The sequence below is a fragment of the Heloderma suspectum genome, chromosome 14 (assembly GCF_057233095.1).
Source record: "Heloderma suspectum isolate Gila_16-S chromosome 14, 16-S_ref, whole genome shotgun sequence".
Taxonomy (NCBI): Eukaryota; Metazoa; Chordata; class Lepidosauria; order Squamata; family Helodermatidae; genus Heloderma; species Heloderma suspectum.
Window position 1 is genome coordinate 12210377 of NC_139471.1, and position 12040 is coordinate 12222416.

Genomic DNA, 12040 nt, shown 5'->3' on the forward strand with positions numbered 1-12040 from the left:
ATATGAGATAGATAAGAAGGGAGAGCAGAGCTAACTGCAGGTGGAAAGCTGAACAAAGACTAACCAACTTACTCTCCTGGAAGGAAAGAAAGAAAGAAAGAAAGAAAGAGAAAGAAAGAAAGAAAGAAAAGAAAGAAAGAAAGGCTTTAAAACTTTAGTGTGGGGGGGCAGTTATTCCCAAACCAACAGCAATCAAAGGGTATCTAGGATACTGTGTGCTTTAGCCATGGGTACATACAGAGTTCTATGTGCAAAGTGATATAGGGGTTCTGGATAAAAATAAGTAAACATTGGATGAAGGTTCCTATCCGTAATGACTGCAAATGACTGCACAAGGCTATAGATTTACAGGTGCCGGAGTTCCCATGCTTTGCATACTAGCAGGGTTGCTCCAGATGATTTATTTAGCATTAGTCAGCGAGAGTAAATGATAGGCATCTTGCCCTAGTATCTTATATAAGAATATGGTAGTGTAAGCTTTATTACTAGAGATCTATCAGACCAATTTTGCTTATTTTGTTTTAAACTGAAGACTGAATAGTGTAGATGTGCAGAAAATTTTGACACTTCAAAAAAGTTCAAAGCTCAAGCTTTGGGCAGCTTGGAAGGGAGAAGGGAGAGGGATGAAGCAAAGGGGAGGTTAATGCATATGTTAATGCATATGTGCATGCAATGTAACATGTGACACAATGTGTGTATGCATGTGTAATAATGCTTTTTCCTGTGAGCTCTTAGAGTGCTGGGCCAAGGAAAGGACAGGCACAGAATGCTGGGAAAGGAGCTGAAAAAAAGTCAGTTAGTGATAGTTAGAGCAGGAAGAAGAGAAGCTGAGGACACCAGAGGGAGAAGACAGAGAAAAATCTCACATCATGTGTTTTCGACCTCCAAAAAATGGTAAACCATCTTTTTTTAAAATAACATTTTTTGTTTTGTTTTCACCTTTGCTGGTTTATTTGTAGTACATTTATTTTGAAATTGTAAAGCTGTTCCATTTGCAAGGGGAACGAGGAAATATATTTTTATCCAATCATTCTCAGACTACTAGCTCCCATGGCGATGGGATTTGCAGTAGTGGTGGAGAATGCTATCCCATCGCCAGTACTAAAGTAGGATTCAACTGCCAGTCTTGTCAGCTTCTGTCTGCAGTGCAGAAGGGGAGCCATCTTGCCCTTCACCTCAAGTATTAAAAGATCTTGGGCCATGCCCCCAAAATAACAGGGCCACAGATCTTCTTGGTCAAAGCACTGGCTTGCTGGGGCACCACTGCAGCCTTTTCTTTCTGTGAGTGATACTGTTTGATCATTCTCAACCAGCTTAAGTCTTGGGCAAGAAATGAAGGTGAGAAACGTAAGAGGATTGCAAATGGAAGAAAAGACAAGGTGGCACCAGACCAAATGGGAAGAGGCAGGAGTGAGGGATGGTGATTTCTGTGACGCAGCACAGTATATTCAATGTATGTATGTATGTATGTTTGTTTGTTTGTTTGTATGTATTCACTTACTTATTCATTTATTTATTTCACTTCTATACCGCCCCATAGCCAAGGTTCTCTACAAACTCCATTAATTGTCCGTAATTGTTCTCCTTTCCCTGTGTGTCGTCCCCCCACCCCACCCCCAGGTCTGGTGCATGATGCACCAAACCCCATGCAAAAGGAGAGACGAGTATCAGCCCCACCTCGTTTGCTTCTAGGGTTGAAGGCCGGGCTGAGGAAGTGGTGGGTCGGTGTAAAGGGGCGACCCCATTTATTCCAAGTTGAAGGAGGCTGCGGGGTACAAACCAAAACGCGAATCTGCGGAGTTACCATCTTGTACTGTAAGAATCCATGCATTTCTCGCCATCTACGCTTTCACCGGCTAAGGCCCACATTGTCAGACGCAATCCGATGCGACAATAAATCTGTTTACGGTGCAATGGGGCTCTTTGCCATTTTTCCTGCACTAGACCAACATGGCCACCGCTCGGGGATTTCTGACTTATGAAAGTCGTTTCTGAGGAGTGTTGGGGAGAGGAGGAGGTCCTAAATCTTGTAGATATATATTGAAAGGTAACGCTGCTATTTCTTTCTTTACCACGTTAAGTCCAGGACTGGAACCTGCAGCAGGTCTTGAATTACTTATCTAGGGATGCTGAGCAAGAATTCCACCCATGTGCCCCAACTAAGCTATAGACAACTGTGGAACTGCTGGGAGACCAGCCGAATGGGTCCTCCTTACAGTGATAGGCTGAAGTGGGTCAGGTGATACTCCCTGACCCCTCTCAGTCTTGCTTGTTGGTCTGAGCAGGTAGGAGAAGTGCTCTTGCTGGCTAGAGATGGCTCAACCTCCACTCCGGCCCTCAGCTTCACAGGAGCTAGATCTGCTCGCCATCACAATGAATGCAGCCCTGCGCGTCATCCTGCCTCTTCCACAATGCACTGTTGTCTGCTCCCCAGCTCAGGAGACTAGATACCAAACCACCTAAGGCAGGGGTGGGCGACTTGTGGCTCCCCAGGTGTTTTGGCCTACAATTCCCATCATTCTTCACCATTGGTTAGGCTGGCTAGGACTCATGGGAGTTGTAGGCCAAAACATCCGGTGGGCCAGGAGTTGCCCACCTGTGACCTAAAGTATGGCAAATGCATATGTATAACTGTAACAGTCATTAGCACCGTCTTCCCCAACCTGGTGGCCTCCTGCAATTTTGGACTTCAACTCCCATCAGCCCCAGCCAGCATGGCCAATGGTCAGAGATCTGGGAGTGGTAGTCCAAAACATCTGGAGGGCACGAGATCAGGGAAGGCTGCATTAGAGTGTTCTGGGATTTGATTTGACTTGTGTCATCTTTACCAAATGGATGTCCATTGCTTCAACCAATCCGCCTGTCCTTACGTAGAAACGTGGTTGTTCAGTGTGACTGGAGTGGCATCACTGGTATGAATGCAATTAATACACATGTTATTTATTTATTTTTAACATACTTAGCATCTGCAGGAGAACCTGACTAGTAGTTGGACAGCAGCTGGCGAGGTGGGAGGGTATAATCCTTTATCCCCCGCTATAGTCCTGCCAAAACTACCCCCTAAAGCTACCAATGGAGACAAATCTCAGTTCTCAATGCAAATATCAGGTAAGTTGGGGGGGGGGGAGGGATTGGGGAAGGGCTTAAACTCCTCCTCCCCACCACTTCTGGGTCCCATCCTGCTCAACCCCTGCAGCTGCTATTTATACCTTTTAAAAATATGCACATTCATTCCATTCATGCAATTAAAGTCATGTCTAGTCTGGCCCTGAGATTAGCAATATCCCAGGGGACTTGCAGTTCTAATGTTTTTATGTCCTGTATTTTAAAGAATAAAAAAAAAACCCTCCTTCTCCTCCTCCTCTTCTTCTTCTTATTTTTAAGGCACCCTTCTGACTTCTGCGAACAGAATATTGTTATCTTTGAGTTCCATGGAAATTAGTGTTTGTATTCTTAAAAAAAAAATAAAAAATCCCTGAATGCAGCACTTTTCTTGTAGTTAAAGAGGCTCTTCCAGGAACAGACTAATTCTGAAGAGTCCATAGATGTTGTAGGAGGAGCAAGCTTTCATGTGAAAAAGCCCCCCTGGAAGGAGGACTTGGAAGGGCCGTGCATAATGCAGCCACACCTTAAGAACTGCGACAGGTACCGGTGGAGATGTTTTCCCTATGACCTGGCTAGTGATGCTACAACAAGCAGATGTAAATCCCCTCCTTGCTGCCTCTGTATTTCTGGACTGGCAGGTGTATGGATAACCCTTCCCAAGCATCTGAAGCCACCGGTTCTCCATCACTCAGTGAACGTCACCAACTCAATGCTGTGCCAGCTCCAGGAACTGTGCCTTGCCATCCAAACCCTCTTCTCTGTGGGTGGACTGGTTTTCAGCAGCTTCAGACTATAGATTTTCCAGTTCACCATCAAGCCCTGGAATTCTGTTGTAATGCTGCAGTTCAATCTTGCCTTGGTTGACACCAGCCTCCTACATGATGCTGGGGACCTACATTGCCAGCATAAGTAACACCATTCTCTGAGGCAGGGTGATGAAGTCTAAGTCCATACAGATGATCACCATTGTTCTGGTCATCTTTGCCATCTACGTCATGCCCCCTTCTTGACACTAGGTGTCCCATATTTGTGGGACACCTGGTGCCATTGTGTGATTTTATAGCATGTCTTGTGACCTCCTACACCACATTGAAGTTGCGTGTTATGTATCTGTTGTCCTCAGTATGGTAGGCTGTTGCCTTGATCCTCTCCTGCACAATTTTGGCAATGAGAAATTTCACAGATTCTTTAAGCCCCTGGGAAGCCTCCTGTTCTCAGGGGGGGGGGGGAATCCCCTTGGGGAAAGACAGGTAAGACCAACAAAGCTCAGTCAAACATCAAGGGAGGGTTGAGATCAAAGACTTTTTGTCTTGGAATCCCAGACTGATTTTCTCTGATATGGGGTCAATATTTCTTGCCATGGTATGGCTCTATTAAGCTCCAGGGTGGGGTGGGGTGGGGTGGGGTGGGGAGAACATCTGTCTTTGCTGAGTTGTAATGAGGTACACTGTGCTAAACATTGTCCCAAGGTAATCCATATTCTGCCACCCAGAAAATTCAATTCTACAACCTGCAGACATTCTGCAAATCGTGTACACTTGCATAATTTTGCACGTTTTGAATCGTGTTCTGCCATTGTTCTGTGTTACATAATGTATTTTGTTTTTTCTAATTGTGAGAAGGGGCTGACCACTGAAATTACTTGTTTAGCTTTGTATGGCTCCTCAGATTTCAACAGCACAACCCACACAGTTTCAAGCGTATCTTTGTAGCCATAAGGGCTAGAAACCTGTTCCTTCTTGTGTGTGTTTTTGTTTTTAAAAAGCGGAGACTCCCAGGAAACTGCATTCTGACCCTTTCCTGCACATTTTCTACATTTCTACAGAATTGCAGCACGTGCTGGCCAGAACTGGGCAAAGTCAGCCACCTTCTGTGATCAAAGTCGGAAATGGGCAGCTAAATTCCGCAGTCTTCATACATTCTTGTATACAGTGACATTGATTCTCATGTGTTGCATCAATTCCTCTGCTGTTGTTTTGTTTTTACATAAATTTATTCTGGTTTTGTTAATCATTGGGAGGAGGAGCTGAATACTGAAAATCACATCCAGCTAGATTTTGACCTCAACAAAGCAATGATCCAGACATACATGCGAAAGATTCCCCAGTGTAGACATAACAAAAGACATGTTTGTGTACTACTAAATCGCCTCTAATAGCAAATTTAGGTGAGTGAGTGCTGACAGGATTGGAGCCAAAACAGTCCCCCCACCCCAAGAAATTAGAGGGAGGTATCAGCATGCATGGAGAAACTCTGACATACACAGAATTACATTTAAAACGTTTTTTAACATGCCCCAAAGGGGCACCTCCTGACTAATGGAGAAGAAATATGTTCAGTGACCTAGGGCTTTTCCACACAGAGGCTTTTTCTCCCATGAATTTACCAGGGCTTCTGCTTCCAGATTCTTTGCAGGATTAAGCTCAGCCCTTTACCAGTGCTTCCCATTTTCCCCCTTTATCTGCGAGTTCTGTATGTTTCATTATACAGCCAGTAAATGGTGCTATTGTTAGTATGGCTTCCTCTTCACACAGACAAATTCAACCCGAATCAAAGTGCTTCTTTTTATTAGCATGTTATTTCTGCTTCAAATAAAGCAGTGGAAATGGTCGGAAAGCAGGGGAGGGGCACTGGAAGTTGACAACGTCATGTAAAGGACACACAAGCTTTCGTGAATAACCAATCTCAATGGCAGGATAAAAGCCCTGTGTGGGGAAGCCCTTACACAAACCATGGAATGTGGAATTGGAAAAGCATTTTCAAAAAACTCCATACACCAACCCTGCCAGAATATGTTTTCTCAGGGCAGTTGAATGTCTGTTCAGAAACTGATGTCAGGAGTTCCCTAGCCTGGGCAAGGTGGGAGGGGAGGGGAGAGAGGAACTGCTGCAACAGTCCTTTCAGGCCGTTGATGGTGCTGGATGCCAACGTGTTCACTTTAATAGCAATTGAACAGGCACAATAGAGGAAATACTTTTTTTTGCACCCTTTCCCAAAGATAAGTGTTGCAAGCTATTGGGGGATGGACAGGGGGCATATTTGGCGCACAAGCTGCCTGGTGACAATCCCTGTTCCGCACAACGTATTAACAGTACAACGTATTAACGGTACACTGTATTAACGGTACAGGTGGTATGCTTGGCTTTACTTTGCATCTGGCATTTGCTACATTTATGCAGAGATGTGAAAAAGACGGGGCAGAACTGAGGCCAGGTGTGATGTTGCGCTGAGATAGTGGAACAAGGAGGATCCAAATCCAAGTTCATGCCAGGAAAACATGGGCGGTCAGCCAGAACTAGGTCACAATTTACTGGATGGTTATTCCTCCACCTTTTCCCAAGGTGGAAGTTCCAGGAAAGGTGGCTGTTGTCCAGATCTTCCCAACATCGTTTCCTGCTTCCGGGAGGTGTGCTGTCAGGGCCTGTGGTGCCATCATGGGTGCCTCAGCAGCGCCTGAAAGTGCATCCTTGGCTTCTGCGTAGAAGCTAGGATGTGTTGCCCAATGGCCGGACAAGGGGGAAAAAAACTTTTAATCAATCTGCTCTTGCACCGTTGACAGAAGTTTGATGTACAGAAACCAGCATGTGATGCATTTCATGGCATGGAGCTGAGCGTGAGCAGTCACTCATGTCTTCACACGTCAAGCTGCTGTGAAAGGTGCAGCTACGGGGGCCAGTTCAAAAGTCGGGGATCCCAGTAGGTGCTTAAGTTATAGAGGCATTTATGGATGAAATCCAACAGAGCCCCGTGGAAGAAAGGGGCAGCAAGATGGCAGCCCTAGACACCTCGGCAACATCAATGTTTTGCCCCCCGGAAAGGCATACATGGTTAAGAACATAAGAAACGCCATGCCAGATCAGACCAAGGGTCCATCTAGTCCAGCATTCTGTTCACACAGTGGCCAACCAGCTGTCGACCAGGAACCCACAAGCAGGACATGAGTGCAACAGCACCCTCCCGCCTATCTTCCCCAGCAAGTGGTGTACATAGGCATACTGCCTCTGATACTGGCAAGAACGCACATGGTTCTTGCGCGTGCTGTTTTTATCCTCACAACAACCCTGAGAGGTAGATTGGGCTGAGAGAGGTGACCAGTCGTGCAGCAGAAGGGGAATGCAAGGGACTTTTCTCAGCAGGAGCAATGGTGTAATTTGATGGTGTGTCAGGGTAGCTGAGGAACCCTCAGAAAAGTGAATGAGATAATGAAGCATTCAAGTGTTACTATTGTTTGTGGCTGATTCACATAGAATAACTTGGAGATGAGTTCATAGACTTCATAGAATCATAGGGTTGGAAGGGGCCTACAAGGCCATCGAGTCCAACCCCCTGCTCAGTGCAGGAAGCCTGATTCCCAGGCAGTCTCCCATCCAAGTACTAATCGGGGCTGACCCTGCATAGCTTCCAAGAGCAGACGAGATCGGGCACATCCAAAATAATGAAGTGGATCATTCCTTCTTCTTTCCTTTTCTGCCTTGGGGTTCAACACAGCAGTCAACCCAGTTGCCTGCATTTCTGGGACTCACCTCAAGGCCATGGCTATGGAACCTGCTGTGCTGAGTTCCTGCACTTCAAAACTTCCCACTGAAGGTGACTGGCCCATGGTCACCCCGTGAGATTCACAGCTGAGAAACACAGCTGGTCAGAGTAGAGAATGGTGGGCTAGATGGAATGGGCCTTGTGTAATGCAGCTTCCTATGTTCCTTTAAAAAAAGGTTTTTCCCTACATCCATCCTACATACACCTTAGGCATCAAAGTGAGCCACCTGTCGACAGTGAGCTGCAGGCAACATGTACCCATGTTTTGTTCCATTTTCTGCATCTCTTCCTTTTTCCTGTTCTCTTATTAGACAATCTGGGTCAGGAACAGGCAAATGCGCCCACTGTGGGCGTGATGGACGTCACACAAAGCATTCCTCCCTAGAGCGGCAGGGAGAACAGGTTTCACATGCCTGTGAGTTGTTGACTCCACAGGATAGCAAAGGCATCCTCTGACCTCATCTACTGCAGAACAGAGTGCAGGCTGTCTGTGTGTGTGTGTGTGTGTGTGAAAGTAGGGTTGACAGACTCACATAAGCTCTAATTGCTCCCTTTATTAGAGATGTTCAGGGGCCTGTGCAGATCCTGATGTTGCTTGGCTGTATCCTGGAAAAGTGTATGGCTGGCTGGCTGGCTGTAACCCACACTGCTAGATTTTGTTTCAGGTCCCACTTCTTGTCCCTATTTATCAGGGACAGTCCCTGGGCCGAATCTTGAATAAATCATTAGGCAAAATGCACAGCCGCTCTTTTGCCTGTTTTTGTAAGCAAGAAATAGCCGTTCAAGGTTTTGAGCCAGGGAAGGAAGCGACAGCAGTGTTTGATGCACCCACTGTCTGGAGAAGGAACTTTCTGGTTCATTTTGAAGCCTTTTGGGGAGCTGCTCTTCCCTGGTGGGAAGTGGCTGCTGGCTCAAAAAGTCAATTCAGAAATGCAGGATCTTAGTGTAGCTCAAACTGAACAGTAGTATGTCCACCTGAAAGAAAAGATAGGAACAAGGATAGGAGCATAATCTGTCTAACTCAAGCCTTATGAATATTTTTTTCATTTAAAAAGTTATTTATTTATTATTTTTATTTTATTTTTTATACGTGCCACCATTGTGGTACTTATAGCTAAGGCCTGTCAATTTTTTTAAAAAGGACTTTGTTTCTTCTCCTAGGAAGGATTTCTTGTGGGATCTACTTTGGTTTTCCCTAGAACCCTGAGATCCACCAACTGGAACCTGATGCAGAAGACACGCGCTTAGCATAAAAGAATTCTGGGTCCAGGAACTTATTTTGAGTACCAAGGCTGAACAGAGCTCACGGTTCTTCCAGACAAAAAATCTGTTATTGCATTCCCCAAGCTTTATTTATTTCAGCAAAATAATTTAGGGTAGGGGAGATTCATTTTGTTGGTGCTGTTACTAAATAGTTGGTTGTCAGAAATCCTGGCCAAATCGCCCAAAGATCTTCCAGTGGGTCCAGCTCTACCTTCTGCCCGCTCCTTTTCTGAAAGTTTGCACAGTTTTGTGGAATGGTTGTTGTTGTTCAGTCATTCAGTCGTGTCCGACTCTTCGTGACCCCATGGACCATAGCACGCCAGGCCTTCCTGTCCTGCGCTCTCTCCCGGAGCATGTTCAAGTCCATATTCATTGCATTGGTGATGCTATCTAGCCATCTCATCCTCTGCCGTCCCCTTCTCCGTTTGCCTTCAGTCTTTCCCAGCATCAGGGTCTTTTCCAGAGAGTTTTCTCTTCGCGTTAGGTGGCCAAAATATTTGAGCTTCAGAACAAAAGTATTACCCAAAGATGGGGTTTTGATGTTGTGTATGGTTGCACCTTAAAAAAAGGCCTGGCAGCATTAAAGAACAGGTCCACCATTTCTGGTAGATCTGGTGACTGAGCTGTGCCAAGGCCTGGACATCAGGTCTGCAAAGACAAGTGGAACCAGCCTTTTAAACATTTATATACAAGACCTAACTCTCTGCTGTTTCTCAATAGGTAGACCTGGTATCCAGACAACCTTCCACCTACAGCTGAAACCCTCAATTCTTTGCCTGGGGGGGACCTTCACCCCTGTAACGGCCCAAGCATGAAGGCCACAGTTAGTTATGAGGGGCAGGGGGGGGGACGACACCTGCTCAACTTGCAGTCCACTCCGAGGCTCTGCTCTGCAGGCAACACATAGTAGATCCAGGTACCTTCACAACCGGATTCTTTTTTACTACAATGTTATGATAAGGACAGTGATGCCATAAAATATCCAATATGACATTGTTAAGACTGATGCTGTGTTTGTGCATCTGTTTTCCCCCTCCTGTTCTTAAGGGTTTTTAATATCCTGCACTCCACATAAAGTTTTGTTGGAGGTCATGGTGCCTCTTGTGTGAAACTTGACTAGAATTCTCCTCTGCATTAGTGCTATCAAATTCCTGCGATTTCTGCTACTCTGTGGGCCTCATCACACAGAGCTTTTATCCTGTGATTGAGATTCCTCCTTCACAGACGTTTGCAGGCTCTTTACATGATGCCGTGACCCTCCTGTGACCCTCCTGCAAGAAATGCCCTTTTCACGTTTTTAAACAGATCGCAGATAATGAACTACCAAATTACCCCATTGTGTTCCGCTTCAGTTTCCTCCGTGAAAAGAGTTAAAGCGGCCAGAAGAGGAGCAAGATCAATGTAAGACTCAGATACGGGGAGAAGGAGTCACGGGGAAGGAAGTGCGCGTAAAGAGACTCAGTTGTGATCCTGCATTTAAAACGGAAGCAGAAAGCCCCGTTTTAAATGCTGGATTTTAGGCTGGTGTAGAAATGCCCCGTGTCAGCTTCTAAATGTCATGGAATATGACTCTAAGCAGCAAAGCATGTGCAGGCACAAGAAAAATGCACAGTTGTGTTGTAGCAGTGTGCTATGTGTGCGTATTACATTCATATACCACTCTGCAGCTTTAACCATCACAGTTCAGGCTTTAAAGCTTAAAACCAGCACTTTAAATCTCTGGATGGTTGAATGCACGTGTCAGGGACAGACATGTTTAGTCAGCACCTGAAGGAATATGACATCAGGGTATGACATAGTCCACTTAAAAGGACGTTTGACCAGGTGGGTGCTGCTACTAAAAAGGTCCCGTTCTTAGTAGCGATTCACTTTGCCACGGATGGATGGGGAATCCAGAGCAGGGCGTCAGATGTTGACTAGAGTATGCAGAGGGAATATACAGAAGAAGTTGGCCTGTAAGGTATCTCGGTCCCAAAGTGTTTAGGGCTTTATAAGTTAAAACCATCATCTTGAACCGAGCCCTGGCAACCAATCTAGCTCAAACATAATAGGTATCATGGGTTGGATCTAGACTTAAGGTGCAATCCTATACAGGCTTAGCCAAACCTGGCTGGGAGCTGGCATGCTGGGAGCTGTAGGACTTTGTTCTGTCTAAACCTGCATAGGATTGCGCCCTTAGTCACACACTTAAAGTAAACCCATTGAAATCAATGTGACTTAATTTATTCATGACTGACTTAAGATCCATTGATTTCAATGGGTCTATTGTGAGTATGACTAAATCGGGATCCAACCCAAGATGTTCACAATGCTTCATGCCAGCCAACAATCTGCCTGCAAAAATTTGCACCAGTTGAAGTTTCCAGATGGTTTTTCAAGGGTACCACAATTCTAAACATGTCTACTGAATCCCACTGAGTTCCATGGGGTTTGCTCCCAGGTAAGTAGGAATAGGGCTGCAGCCTTAATGTATTTTACTGTTTATTTTGACCCTACTTTGGTGAACTTGGCATTCAGTTGCCCCTATTCTTTCTTGCGCTTTGCTGGTTTTGTATTCCTGTTTTAATGTGGTTTCAAAAGGTGTTTTTCTTGTTTCTATATGGCTTTTTAGTTTTCGTTCTTAGTTTTAGTTTTTTAACTACTTTGGGGCAATACTTTTAAAGGAGAGCAGCAAAGGCATTTTGATCAGTAAGTAAATAAATGAAAGAAACCATGCCTTGTTTATGACCTTTCTTGGGGAGACAATGCTTTGTGCAAAAAAAAAAAAAGGAAAACAAGTTTTTAATGTATCTGACCTGGCAGGCCAGTCTCAGAAAAAGAACAAGTTGGTAAAAAGAACAAGCAAAACAAAACCCGTACACCAGACTTTCATTTCTTGTCTTCAGAACATCTAAAGCAGTCAGGAGAGGGACTTTCCAAGATCTGCTGTGAGAGGTTGCATTACTTGTTTCCTCAATGTTCGTGACAAACAAGATGGATAACATGGGTGGAAAGTGGAAAGTCCTTGGGGCAGAACTATCCCCTTGCAGATGAGAACAAGCATAGCTCTTCTGAGGGCAGAATAAGGGTGTGTCTATATTCCATTACATCCATTTTATATTATACCATTGTAAGAGAGCGCAGGACAGGAAGGCCT

The 12040-nt window shown here is 45.1% G+C and overlaps 1 protein-coding gene across 14 annotated transcripts in view; it reads left to right on the plus strand.

The window, feature by feature from the left end:
• The window catches only part of NELFB (negative elongation factor complex member B), a 48799-nt gene extending 42624 nt beyond the window's left edge, over nt 1-6175 (plus strand). For 4 of the 14 annotated variants that reach the window (XR_014785891.1, XR_014785893.1, XR_014785894.1 and 1 more), the window contains one exon: nt 1-6175. This exon is cut by the window's left edge. The gene's annotated coding sequence lies outside the window, so the exon portion shown is untranslated. The other 10 variants (XR_014785895.1, XR_014785902.1, XR_014785892.1 and 7 more) reach the window with 10 other exon arrangements.
• The last annotated feature ends 5865 nt before the right edge of the window (nt 6176-12040 follow it).